This window comes from Castor canadensis, chromosome 19, assembly GCF_047511655.1.
Source record: "Castor canadensis chromosome 19, mCasCan1.hap1v2, whole genome shotgun sequence".
Lineage (NCBI taxonomy): Eukaryota > Metazoa > Chordata > Mammalia > Rodentia > Castoridae > Castor > Castor canadensis.
The window spans coordinates 7,578,368-7,592,628 of NC_133404.1; the positions used below are offsets into that span (position 1 = coordinate 7,578,368).

A 14,261-nucleotide genomic window follows, 5' to 3' on the forward strand; every position below is an offset into this window, starting at 1 on the left:
GGAGCATCAGAAATGAGCACAGGCTGGCACAGGACAGGATGAACACAAACTGGGAACTAGGTCTTAGGGACATTGATCAGCAGAGGGAGGATTAGGGTTATATTGTGAAGATATACGAATATAGGAACAGGAAGTTATAATGATCAAAGGTGACATTTACTGAATGCTTAGTCTTTTTTTTTAATTTATTTTTTTATTGGAGACAGAGTCTTGCTGTATAGCCCAGGCTGACTTCAAACTCAAGATCCTCCTGTCTTAGCCTTCCCAGTGCTGAGATTACAGGTGCCCTACCATGCCTGGCAGGTGCTTAGTCTCTACTAGGCACACTCCTTTCATCCTCTTGCTGACAACATCATGACCCATGATATTAGCAAATCTTCTCCCCATCCATTTTACTAATGAGGAAACAGAGGCAGGTTAAATAACTAACTTAAAGTCACACCGTTAGCAAGCGTGAAGCCCAGGAGTCATTCTTCTTTTTTTTTGACGGTACTGGGGTTTGAACTTAGGGCTTCATGCTTGGTAGGCAGGTACTCTACCACTTGAGCCACTCTGTCAGCCTGAAAGGCTAGGATTCAAATCACAGGCAGAGCCCATGTGCCTGTGAGCACGTCCCCAGACTGCTTGCCATAGCAGAGGAAGGATGAGAGAGCAGAGGAGAGGCGCACAGACACAGGTGCCTCAGGATGGAGCTGGCAGCAGAGAGCAGTGCAAGAAGTCAGAAGGGTCAGATGCTGCTGAGCCGTCAGGAGTGAAAGCTAAGAAACAGCCTTGGGATCTATGATTAAGCAATCACAGTGACCTTTACAAGTCATGTTTCAGGAGAGGGGTAGGGACAGGAGTTCCTTGTTGGGCGTCAGTGGAAGTGACAGCAGACAGAGCCCTGGATAGAAACCGGTAGTGAAAAGACGGGGAGAAATGCGCACTTTGGTTTACAGACTCTGTCCCAAAACGATGGAACTTTTATTTGAGGCGTTGCAATATATTTTACCCTCTTCTTTTTGCTTTGATGGGCAAAAATAACAACTTTTAGTAATCATTGTAAAAGAATTAGCAGGTGTCATCAAGGTTGTTTTTAAAATTCTGCTTCAACATGCTTGTAAGATGCAAAGATTTAACTATTTCAAGAGAAACTTACAGAAGAAAGTGACCAGAGTGTACTGGTTACACTGGCTGGACACAATGCAGTGCTGTCGCTAGGGTGGGGTGGTGTGAGGAAATCCTGGATGAGATAACATGCTTTGGACCTGTTTTGAGTTAAGGGAGAGAATCCGAAGGCATTGTACAAATTATGCCTTTGACCCTAAATCTGACTGATCTCAGGCTGGATATCTAAATACCCAGGCTGCCCAACACAAAAATTGTTACAAAAATTCTGTTTTAATGAGCAGTGGGAGCTGGAGTTATCAGACCATGTCCTGGGTACTAGGTGGCTCCAATTACAAATCAAAAGCACTTTTAGGGAAGCTGTGGTTTTGGAAGAGGAACTCCACTTGGCAGATAATTCAGACCCCTGACAGCAGCAGTTAGGGCCAGGAAGACAGGAGGAGGCAGAAAGGAGGAGTCACTTTGTGACCAAGGAGCAATTCTGCAGACTTCTTCCCTTGACCATAGCTTGACCAGGACATTCAGCATCCCAGTGTAGTCCGTTCTAAAATGTTCTGAGGTTGACTTGGTCCCCAAAGTGCTTATGATTTTTGCTGTGGCCCAAATACCACTACTGCAAACTCTAGAAGGAAGGAGTATGGGTAAGAGTCTGGAACTGCTGGTGCACTGTCCTACTGAAATTCCTCAGACACACCAGGTAAGCACTTTGGTAGTGACCTCTAACTCCCTGGCTTAAATGGGAAGACACCAACAGGTATTTAATGTTCAAATAATGCCACAGGCTACTGTAGGTAGGCAGTGATTAATCTGCCTGGTGAAAAGCTGGTATGGTCACAGACTGCTTTTTCTTTCTGGGAAAGGTCGTGGCTGGAGAAGGAGTCTCCTTCTTTGGAAGTCTTCAAAACCATCGTGTACCCCAAGTGGAGAGGAAGCCATGCAGGGCTCTTCTCCATCATGGGCCATCTCCCCTCCCCGTGTGCGTTTGCTGCCCCGTTAGCCCCTAAACAGTGAGACCACTGTCTTCCCGCCTCTATGGGACTGACTTTAACCGGGAGGTTCCTCTGTCCTCAGCACCGGCGCAAGAGTAAGACAGGGTTTTCCTGATTCTTTTCCACTTCCCTTGCTGTTCTCCCCGACAATGTACAAAGCCTTTGTATCTCAGAGTCTCACTGCAGGTTACAGTGAGGGCTAACAAAAACAAGACATGTGGGAAGCTGGAAAGATTCAAGGATACCACAGCGACTTGTCAGTTTGTTTGTTTGCTTTTTTTCCATAGCAGTGGGAGTAGGAGAGTGAACAAAACCTCCGTCTTCTGGAGCATTCATGGCATGGGGAGAGGGGCAGTGAACTGGAGCAGATTTAAGGTAGTTGTGCTAGGAGGTGCTATGAATACCAGAAGACAGGGAGGAAGGACAGGAGTGCCTGTGTGTGTGTGTGGGGGGGTAGTTTTGAAAGACTGGTTAGGTCTGCAGGAATAACGTTCCAGGAGAGCGACTCACTATTGCCAAGGCTATGAGGCAGGGGACCAGCAAGGAGGCCAGTGTGGGTGGAGCAGAACAGAAGGGTGAGGCAGAGAAACTCCATCTTGCAATCAGAGCAGTAAAAGGGAAAGACTGCAGAGTCTGAGCCACACTGATCTGGCCTTGAATCTCGGCTCAGCTCCAGTGTCATGTACCTTGGGCTCTCCCTCTCCTCATCTGCACACAGTTGACCACAAAGGGTCACTGCAAAAGGTTATGGCACGTGAAACGCTATGATACAGAACATGCCAGGTTCCTATCACCTCTTCCTCTGGTTACATGGTTTCTCCCATACTAATCCCATTGTGGCTGAATAAAAAGTGTCTAGAAGCAGGTTATCCAAGGGTCTCCCAGAGGTCCAGGATGTGCCACCAAGTGCAAGAAAACAAATGAATACTACAAAACAGTATTCATCTAGGCACAGTACGGTATTGTTGGCAAACAGTAACATTCTAGTTTCCACATTCAAAATGGAATAACTGTGGAGGAATAACCACCACAGTGCTACTGGTGGTCATGACCAAGGGCTAAGATTACCAAAGATTTTGACCACTTATCTTTAACCTTCTATTTTCCTGAGATGTTTGAATGAGCTCCGATGAGCGTGTGTAATATTTGCATTCAGAAATCACAACACGGACTGTGTTGATCAGGTGAGCTGATTCCCTGGCTGTGCCTTGTACCCGCACTAAGTAGCCTTCATCCCGCCCCACACCCAAGGCAGCCAGGTATGACCCAACTTTAGGAATTTTTTTTTTTTTTGTAGCACTGGGGTTTGAACTCAGGGCCTCACACTTGCTAGGCAGGCACTCTTACTGCTTGAGCCACTCTGCCAGCCCTTTTTGTGTATGATGGATTTCTTTGAGATAAGGTCTGGTGAACCTATTGCCCAGCCTGGCTTCCATCTGTGATCCTCCTGATCTCTGCCTCCTGAGTAGCTAGGATTACAGACGTGAGCCACTAACACCTGGGAACTCTTGCAGCTTCCTTATGGAGAAACTGAGCACAGAAATGGAGCTATAGGATTCTCTGATGAGACCTGAACCACAGGAAAAGATCCAGGGATGAAGGAAACCTGAGATGGTCCTAGCCAGCATCTTCAAACTCCAACTAGTTCTGTTTGAAAGGCTATGGAAAACGAGCCACTTTCTAAAAAAAATGAAAACCCTTGCTATGGCTGCCACCACAGGTAGAGACAGAAATTGCTGAAAGTTAAGTCCCTCAAAATAAGCTAACTGTCAACTTCTATGATTTAAGATCACTGACACTGAAAAAATACTAAATTAGGGATACTATAAGAAAAATGACATCTCATAACTAAGTTGCATACAAGGTCAGTCAAGGAAAGAGAAATATTCCAGTTTCCAGGGTCTTACACGGCAATGTATTAAAATGTACATTATAACCAGTCACAACAAGATGGGTGAATCCCACAACTTGGAAATTTTAGTTCTTTCCCCACTCCAAAATATACACTCTTAGTGAGGGCAACAAAAATAATGTTTAAGCATCCATAATTGTCCATATGGTTTTTCCCAGTTCAAATATCTGTTTCAATAAAAAATGTAACCCAGAAACATTTTTACCTTCCCTGAATTGGCCTTTGCACCAACAAGGGTGCTCAGTTCTGTACCATGTGAACTTTGCTTGAATGAAATGTGGTGGACTAACCATCTCTCTCCTTGCATTTATGAGATTCCTGACTGGAGAAGAGACGGATGTTTCTCATAGGAGCCCAAATCTTCCCCAGAAGTCAAGCAACACCTCTCTCCAAGTTCTGCTTCTGCTCCAGTACCATCAGGACTCATCCTGAGTTTACCTGATCATAGGCTAGAAATCCCCCAGGCAGGGAACATTCCCTTGCAGCATTTTCATAAGAGCTGGGAAATGCACTGTTTCAAAACTGAACATTTTCCATGAGGCAAAACTGCTATTCAAATTGCCTTACTGTCAACACGACACCGTATGTATATGAAAAAGGTAACATTCTGCTGCTATCAAACCAGTCATCGTGCCCAAGGAAGAAAATGAAACTGGCAGAGAAAATCTTATATTGCCTACTTAATGTTATTTATCAATTTATATTTAAAAGCCGTAAATCTCCATGGGGTACACTTTTAAAAAATTCCTTAGATTCACCTATATGTTTTTCATCACAGTCTTCAACTATATGACCTGAGTATAAATGCGAGTAGCCCCACCAGGTGAATTTTTCATTTATTGAACTACAGCAATTTTTAAGTCCATGAAAACTACTAGGAATGTGTAACAAAATCCAATACCTGAATTATAAAAATGCACTTGCAAAAAAAATAGATAATGCATGCTCATAGCTGAAAGCACAAATTTCAAGAACTTTAAATGAATAGTCACTACAATCACAGAGAGACTAGATTATGACCCACAGCGAGGATGGATTCTTTCACTCTGTGATAACACTCACACTTGTGCAAGTATGACAGACAATGTCCTTGTGATGACTGGCAGACCAGATGATAAAAGAATGAAAAAGTATGAGTGGTTCATTCTACCTGAATTGTATACACTTTACAGGAATATTGGGAGTGAAACAACTTTTTGAACTTAACTGATTGTGTGAAAGAATTTGACAAAAGGGTGTGTGGACCCCATTTTTAATAAACTCAGTATCACCTCAAAAAAAATCCATACGGACCCATTCTGTAACAATAGGTTAGAAAGCCACAAAGTTGGTGGCGTGGGATCTATGAAATGGAAAAGCCTGGTCTTAAGAAAAAGTAGCTGTAGAAGCAGTACCAGAGGTGAGGGCTACCCCAACCTCTCACCCCCACCCCGGTAATCAGATGCAGTGCAGTTGAGCTCATCTTTACCCTGCCTCTGACTGGGTGACCTTGGGCAAGTCAGTTAACCTTTAAAGTTCAGGCTTCCTCATCTTCGACATGGAATAACTGGCTTGTGGTGGGGATTCAAGGCGCTCAAGACAGAGACCTTTGAGCTCCCAGTACCCAGTAAATCCCAGCATTCTTCCCAAGATCAGATGTGGCCCCACAGTCCAGCTGTCATAGTCCAACATCTTGTGATAACCATTTTCACCCTGTGCCTCTCACTCTTACTGTTCTTTTCACTAGTTTATTTTGGGAGGGGAAGGGCAAGCAGGTGCATTCCACTTTTCCTTAAAGCAGGGTAAAAGACAGGAAAAGGTAACATACACTGAAGACAAATTCAGTGCAGAGGCAATGATGTTACAGATATATAGAATATACACAAATCACAACATTTCAACCTACAACATAAGAGGCATCAAATCATAGGTAGGTTTTATTTTAAAAGAAACAAAAGCTAAGCAACATTAAAGACAACAAAAGGAACCCACATGGGCCTATCAGTATATCTCAATATTGGTGACCATGAAACAGAGACTGGGGGCTAAAGGCAGGGGGCTGACTTCTAACAGGTGGCTTGTCTCAGCCATCTTCAGGTGCAAAATCTTAATGTGTTTGAGCAGGCAAGCCTCGGAAATTTTGTTCAGGGCCTCCTCTTGGCAGTCAAGGGAGTCACTTTTCTGGGTTTAAGCCTCCCTGGCAAGTTAGCAAGCAGAGAACTGTCTGCGGTGTCTTGCCCCTGTCCCCTGAAGGGGATTCTGGCCAGACAGTAAAAAACCCCACCATCCCTTCCATCCTGCCGTTGGGGCGCTTCCGGACAAGCCGGGGAAGCCCACTAGGAAGTGGTCACGACCAACCAAGCCACAGATCTACAGGGTGTGGGATTTCCACCCCTCTGCCTCGTCTGAAAACCGAAAATAGGCACCCGCTTGTCCTACTGCAATGGGATTCCCCCTAGAAGAACCCCCGCTACCTCCACTGCATGTTTTATTAATAAATGCAAGATGGCATACGGAGGCAAAGAATGGGTAGTAAAGCATCTGCAGCTGGACCCGAACCAGCGCAGTTTGCAAAAATAAATAAGAAGCATGTGACAAGAAGCAGCTCCCCAGGCTGGAGTTGAAGACCTGGGGCTGCCCCATGCACTCTCCCCTGGCTCCCCCAGCCTGGGACCACGATGCGGGGTGGGGTGGGATGAAGGTCAGCAGCAAGATGCCAGTCCTCCCCCCCCGCCACCCCCGGCATGCACTCTGCAAACCTTGCTCGGCCCCTTCCTTCCCCTCCCCCTCCCCCACTCCATCCCCAGCTCCGGCCCCAGGACGGGGCGGTGAGGCAAGGCTTGGAAGTCCCGGCTACATACCTGCTACCCGGGCTCGGGGTTCGCTCCGCCGTGCGGCGGCGGCGGGAGCCTAGCTCTAGCTCCCGGGGCTCCCCTCTCCGCCCCCCTGCCCCCTCGCGGCCCCGCGACTCCCTCCTTCCCTCCGCCCCTCCGCCCACCGCGCTCGGGGGCGCGCGCGCGCGGCCTCGCGCCAGCGGCTCTGCCGGGCCCGCGCCTGCGCGCTCGCCCTCGCCGCCCCCCTCCCGCGCGCGCTCACGTTCCCGAGGCTGCGGAGCTGCGGCGCGGCTGTCTAGGAAACGGTGGCCTGTGGTGGGGGCGGGGAACGCTGTCCAGCCCGCGTGCGTCGGGGGGAGAGGGCAGCGAAGGAGGGGATTTGAGGGTGGGGGTGGGGGTGGGGGGCAACAGGTGCGCGACGCGCGGGGACTCGAACCGCCCAGCTGCGGCGCGTCGCCGTTCCCAGAGCTCTTTCCCCGCCTGGAGTGTGGAGGCCACCGGGGTGGGGGTGGGGGTGGGGGTGAGGGTGGGGCGGGGGCGCCGCTTCCTGGCCGGGATCCCCGGCTGTCACTCTACTATCTGGGAGAGAAACACATGGCAGTCCCTTACTCTGATGTCCTGGCTGGGACTCCATGCAGGACAGTTTCTCACCCCCCCCACATCTTTCTATTATTATTATTATTACTATTATTGCACTCTTAAGAAGCTTCTGAAGACATTCTTCTCTCGGTGCCTGTGAAACTAGAATATCCTGTAGGTTTTCAGTGTTTTCTATGTGAAAAGTTTTTTTGCCCTTCGAGCCGATATCGCCCGCCCCTTTGGGAATGTTGGTTCTAGGGCTGTGGTTCTCAGTTAGCATGTGGGGTAAGTGGAGTCACTGACCATCAGAGATGGTCTTTGTGGGTTTAAAAAAGAAAGAAAGAAAGGCACTCGCGCATAAATGCACATTTCTAAGGTCTGCAAGGAGCTCCTGTGAGCACAGTTAATTTACGCAGCTTCTGGATTCATAGTAGCTTTTGTCGTTGGTAGTCTCAAGTTGATGTTAAAAAATATAACCATTTTCCTATAGGGTCCTGGCCTTTTTTATGTTAAAATACCTGTAAAGTTTGGAAATCTCGTTTCTAGGACAGTAAATTCCAGGGTGGCCTTTGGCTCAGCTGACAGCCTTCTTTTCTAGTTCTAATGCCTTTTCTTAAGTGTCTTTATTTACATTTTAATACATGAATTGTACACATCAATGTGGTTCATCGATATTTCCATCCATGTTCACATTGTGCTTTGACGATATCCCATCTACTCAGGACTCCTCTCTCCTTGTCCCTCATCATCCAGCATCTTTCCCTAAAAGTCCCCTTACTGTTTTTCTGTTCCCACTCCTCCAGCCCCCATCCTTCCCAGTCTCTGGTGGCCCCTATTTGGTTAGGCCCAGTTGGCCTCCAGGGAATTCTCTTTGTCTCTCTTGCCCCCTTCTACCTCAGTCAGCCTTTCTAGTGAGATGTGGAAATGAAGAGTTGAATACTTCAAAACCCTGGCCATAGGATTGCCCCAGAGTCTGGGCTTGGATGAAACTCTTCTTACCACAGGAGTATCTACATAGAGAATGAGTACCTAACTTTGGCAAACTGGGAGGGGGAGTGGGGAGAGTAAAATTTCTTCCTTAGGTTCCCTCTCCCCCCCTTCCAACATTTCTTACACAACTGTAATATCTGATGTTGGGATTTCAGAGGGGAAAAAAGCCCCTGTAGGAGCTACCTGGCTTAATAGAGGATTTTTCTTCTACAGTTCTAGAAGAAAGAAATATGGGCTGGAAAGGAGAAAGCAGGGGGTGGGTAAGGAAATTTAATAGAGAATGCTAGGCGGGAGGTACACCTTTCTGACAGGTAGGTGGGGACATGTAGGTACACTTGATATAGAAAAGGCCACACATAGCATTTGACCAAGTTGCTATCTACTGCATTTCTCACTCCCCCTCCAAACTCTGCCTAAGATTTGATTAAAACTGTTAAAAAGCATTCAATTAACATGCTAATTATATATTAGAGCAGGACAAGCATTTTGAAACTTGCAGAGAGATAAGCTAGACCACTTTGGATTAACTGGAATCTTTGCTTTTGGCAGAACTGGGGTTTGAACTCAGAGCTGCATGCTTACTAGGCTCTTAGGGCTTGAGCCACTCTGCCAGCCCTGCAATCTTTGTTTGAATACAATTTTAGAAATTTATGTTTATGCCACTTTAGGGGAAATTTTTTTCCTACAACGGCTGCCTATGAAGACCTTGAGAGAGGAATCTATATGAAAATTACATGTCTCTAATATGAAATCATTGAGATTTCATAGTTGTGCAGTCATTTTATGTTATAGTGTGAAGTCAAAATATCCCAAAGCATGTATAATTTGTCAGCTTTGTGACTCCCCCTGGTGGTGGCCTACTTTCACTGCACAACTCAAACTAAAACTAAAACTTAAATCCGAAGTGTAGACACAATGCCATTCTGCTTTTGCCAAACTTGGCCTGCTCTTCTTTTCAAAGACCTGAGGCCTAACACTCACAGGAGGATTAGCTCTTGAGACTGCTTCATCAGAAGGAACTGGGAAGATCTCTGGAGGGTTCCCTTGTTGTCTGGAGCATTCTTCAACTTGCCTGGCCTGTAAGTCAATGCTGAGCACTTGCTTAAAATCAGATTCTGGAGCCTCGTCTCAAACCCAGTGAAACCTAATTTCCAGGAGATCGACTTGTGAGTTTTATTTTTCACAGCACAGGTGATTCTGATCGATGGGAAAGGTTGGGGAACTCCTACAGCTATAAATAGTTTAAGTGCTGCCTTGGAGACTGTAGGTGCCTGGGGCATTGTGAGCGATGGGAAATGGGGTTATAAAACAAACCTAAGCTTGGTGTGCCAATTTCTTTCCAGATATTCCTGTTTCTAAGGCCGCTGTAATTGATGTGATATCCCATATCAACATGCCTTTTGAGGTGAGTCAGATTTTCTTTTTGCTAAAAAGACTATCTTTTTGCCAGGTATGGTAGTGTGCATCTGTAATCTCAGCACTTGGTAGTGTGAGGCAGGAGGATTGTGAATTTGAGACCAGCCTGGGATACATAGCAAGATCCTGTACTCCCCCACCTCCAAAAAAAAAAGACTGTCTTTTTAAGAGAACCTTGTTCACATAAACAGAAAAAATGTGTGCATGTACATATGTGTAAGATTATGGGAGGCAGATTGGAGATTATGATCTGTCAGTGTCTGAAAAAGATTGATAGCAGAGTTAAAGTTTTTGTTCTTTTGAGATAGCTGCTTGGAAAAAAAAAATAGAACAAGCCATGCATGGTGGTACATGGCTGTAATCACAGCTATTTGGGAGGCAGAGGTGAGGGTGGGGAATCACAGTTTTAGACCACCCTGGGCAAACAGTTATCAAGACCCCATCTCAACACAGAAGCCAGGCTTGGTAGTGCATCTGTGATCCCAGCTACTCAGGAGGCATAGATAGGAGGATCACAGCCGTAAGCTGGCCCCAGGCAAAAATATGAGACCCTATCCAGAAAAATAACCAAAGCAAAAAAGGGATTGGGGTGTGGCTCAAGTGGTAATAGTGCTGCCCTAGTAAGAGAGAGGCCCTGAGTTCGAACGCCAGTGCTGCCAATATATACATATAAAACATATGAATTTAGTGCCCCATGATTTGTGAAATTTAAATGAAACCCGAAGTTTGAAAATTGTTAGTGTTTATATAAATGCTAATATTTTGAAAACTTTTTAGAAATTATTTACAGAATATGTGGGTTTGATTACAGAAACCAATAGATAAGAATTTACCTATTTAATACAGTGTGTTATCCCTGTACAAATGGAAAACATTTAATTTTTCTAGACCAGTATGGCTATTCATTTCTGTACAATGCCAACTCAACATGGTAAGCTGAGCTACTTTTTTCCAAGTTGACAGCACAGCTAAAATTTCCCAAAATTCAAATTATATATGTATATGTATTTATATTTATATAAATATGTAAGTAGACCAATAATAGCAGTATTTGTGCCTAAATGAGCATCAGCTTTTCCAGGTTCTGCAGTCATCTGAACAAAATTGTAGAGACATCCAGCACACTCCATTAAAAAAAAAAAAAAGTGAAAAACAAAACCCCAGAAAACAGCAAAGTTCTGTTACTGTCATGGTACCTGGCACCATATTTTTTTATAAGTTTCTCGGTCATCATCTGGAAAGTAGGCAGCTGTGATGAAGCCCATGTCATGCCGCAGGTATAAGACACTTGACATTCACAGAGGTGTTCTCATATGTAGATTTACCAAGCAGCTTCACTTACTTGGACTATACAGGGAGAAAGCCAACCCAAGTTACTGAAAAGCTTGAAAAGTGGAATATATGTAATTTTGTGGGATATTTATTTTGAAATTTATATGCTGTAACTGCTAACAGGGCAGGGTTTTAATCTGTTAAAATCCTGCTGAGGTAGCTTTACTGAGCAAATACGATTGACTTGTGTGTAGCAACATTTACGTGAATACACGGATACAAGGTGCACTTCCCAGGCCTTTGATAAACATGAATTGTAAAAGAGATTTTCCCACAGGGAGGTTTAATACACCTAATGCAGCCAGCCCGTCTTAAAGAATAAAACCTTAAGGGCAGATTTCTCCTGGAGCAGTGACAGACCAACAGCAGGGCAGTAAGAGAAGCCTCTTTGGGGTAAGCAGTAATTCTTACCTTCTGCAGACAATTAAACGATAATAAAGCCACTCAAATCTACCTGCTTTTTATTGCCAGTAATCTTTGCATATTAACAGTTCTCTATGGTGCTGGTGATACAATACTCCTCCCTGAAACTTTTCTTCTTTATTTTATTTTTTTGAAACATTTCCTCTTGTTTTAGGTTATAAACAATTTCTGTAGTTTCCAGAAGCTTCAAATTAGCACATTTTGCATGTGCGAGGCCCTAGGTTCGATCCCCAGCACCTCCCATTGGCACATTTTATTTATCCTTTCATATACTCTACATTCCACATGGGAATTAGTATAGCAAACTACCCGAAATTCACTTGGCCTTAAGTGAACATGGATTCTGCTATTGGATTTGTTCCCAAATAAATTCATAAAAATCCAGGAGAAGTGAACCAGCAGGTGATCTTGTCTGCAACCTCCTTGGTCCGTGTGCCTACATTAACTGTAGATTCTTTCTTCCTTCTTCCTTTTCTCCTTCTCTTCTTTTTTCTTCTTGGCTGTACTGTGGCTTGAACTCAGGGCCTATACTTGCAAGTGCTCTACCCCTGAAGCCATGGCTACAACCCTTTTTGTTTTTATTTTTCAGCTAGGTTCTTACTTTTGCCTGGGGCTGGTCTCATCTTTCTACTTCCATCTCCCACATACCAGGGATTACAGACGTGTATTACCCACTTTGCTTTTTGCTTTTGGGTCTAGCTGCTTTTTTTTTTTTCCCCCTTGTCTGAGCTGGCCTTGACCTCCTCAGCCTTACCTCTCTCCTGGGATTACAGGTGTGTGCCATCCCCAGGAAACAGTGAGTCATTAATAAACACTATGGGTACACTGATTGTAAAGCTGAAGAAACACAACTTGGTTATTTTAATGTTCTATGTGACCACTTGGGAGCTTTTGTTTGTGTGTGAGATTTAAGAGTGAGAAAAGCACAAGCTTATAGGTGTAATGTTTTTGGTTGGCAAATGCAAATTTTAGCTCATACATGAAGTTATTTTTTTTGAATAATTCAAATATGTTTAACTTTGGTTAGTGGTGTGGTTCAAGTGGTAGAGCACCTGCCTAGCAATCTCAAGGCCCTGAGTTCAATTCCCCAGTACTGCCAAAAAAAGCTTAACTTTGAAATGTGTTCTTTTTTAAGTTGTTTGTATTTGCTTCAAAATTAAAGACTGTTATGTAGTACTTCAAAAGCACAATATGTAGGCATAATTTTTTTCCTTTTTTCAAAAACATTAGTAAATTTCATTACATTTTTGCTACATAATGTTTTATTTTATATTGGCATATAAGTGGAGTTGAATAAAATACTTTTCATCATCTCCTTCCTGGCTATTATTTTATTTCATGATTATTCCTGAAAATAATTTTGTGCATGAAAAAAAGGGAACTTTAAAAAGATCCTTTTGGATGTCAGACACTCTGAGAACACCACTGGACCCAAAGGATCACCAAGTGATTATCATTCTGTTTTTAAGTGAGTTTTATTATGTGCTTGGTACTTGAAATTTTGCATGGACTTCATGAGGAAACTTCCTTTGGCCACACAATTCCTGTACTAGAATGGAATATCAACAAATGTAATATTTGAAAGAAAAAGACCCAATGTTCCAGTATCAGTGTACTGTAATTAGGCTAGGCTGAAACCTGGAAAAACAGCTCAGTATGTTAATAGTTCTAATAATTACACTTACTGAAAGCTAAAGTGTGTCAGACACCATTCTTGGCTTTATATGTAGTAATTTTTCATAACAACCATATTGGGAAGAAATAGTTACTATGAATTTCGTTTTACAGATGAGAAAACTGCAGCACAGAGGCACTAAAAAACTTGCTCAGGGTCACACGGTGAGTGAGTGAAGGGACAGACCTGCATCTGGGTGCAGAGACCTCAGGTTCAGCCCTGGGGCCTAGCTGCCTTGCACTTGGACTCAGAGTTGTGCCTAAGGAAGTTTGAGCAATTCTTATGTAGTAGGAAAAGCATTCTGGATTCCAGGGTCTCACCTCTTCACTCGTTCGTTCTGTAACCGTCACAGTAAGACTGACTTAGGGAAGATTGAACTCCCTTCATCTAGAAGCTCTCTTAATTTTTTTCTAGTTCTAACTCTTCATGATTATAATTGCTTTTATGTAAAGAGGAAAATTTGAGTTTTCACTTATCTAACAGACTAAAAGGGAACCAGAAAAATAAAGAATCAGCATGAACAAATTTGAAGGTAGATAAATTTCTGATGTCTTTTACTTGTAAAAATACACTTTTTTTTTATTTTATTTTGTCTTTTTTGGTGCTGAGGATTGAACCCAGGGCCTCATGCATGCTAGGCAAGTACTCTACCACTGAGCCACTTCCCAGTCCCCAAAATACATTTTTCTTAAACCTATTGTATTCATCATTTGTGTGGCTATGGAAAGAACTTCTGAGGGATTGATTGCTGCATTCCAACAATTGACTTGATAATAAAAATGTATACTATTCTGGTACATAACTTTTATATAATTAATGTATTCTTAATCCTCTCCCTTAGTGCCATGCCTTTTGGGAAAAATGTACTTTGTAAGTTCAAAGTAGGTCATATTATATTCCATTTTCCCCTTCTTTCCCACAAAGGCTACCTACTACCTTCTTGAAATGACAATCTATGAAGTCTGTAGCTATGGTAATACAGAGATTAGCTTTCATAATAAAAATATATAATTTCTTGCCCTTTC

At 43.8% G+C, this 14,261-nt stretch overlaps 2 protein-coding genes across 9 annotated transcripts in view; one reads left to right on the plus strand and one right to left on the minus strand.

Annotated features, from left to right (window-relative positions):
• Nucleotides 1-6,944, minus strand: part of Tmem266 (transmembrane protein 266) — a 113,805-nt gene extending 106,861 nt beyond the window's left edge. For both annotated transcript variants that reach the window (XM_020161498.2, XM_074061590.1), the window contains exon 1: nucleotides 6,849-6,944. The gene's annotated coding sequence lies outside the window, so the exon portion shown is untranslated. The remainder of the gene's footprint in view (nucleotides 1-6,848) is intronic.
• Nucleotides 6,945-7,457: 513 nt separating this feature from the next.
• Nrg4 (neuregulin 4) overlaps nucleotides 7,458-14,261 on the plus strand; it is a 145,136-nt gene continuing 138,332 nt past the window's right edge. For 2 of the 7 annotated variants that reach the window (XR_012443995.1, XR_012443996.1), the window contains exons 1-3: nucleotides 7,476-9,469; nucleotides 9,734-9,795; nucleotides 11,416-11,531. The gene's annotated coding sequence lies outside the window, so the exon portion shown is untranslated. Of the gene's footprint in view, nucleotides 9,557-9,733; nucleotides 9,796-11,415; nucleotides 11,532-14,261 lie in introns of all 7 variants that reach the window. The other 5 variants (XM_074061772.1, XR_012443998.1, XR_012444000.1 and 2 more) reach the window with 5 other exon arrangements.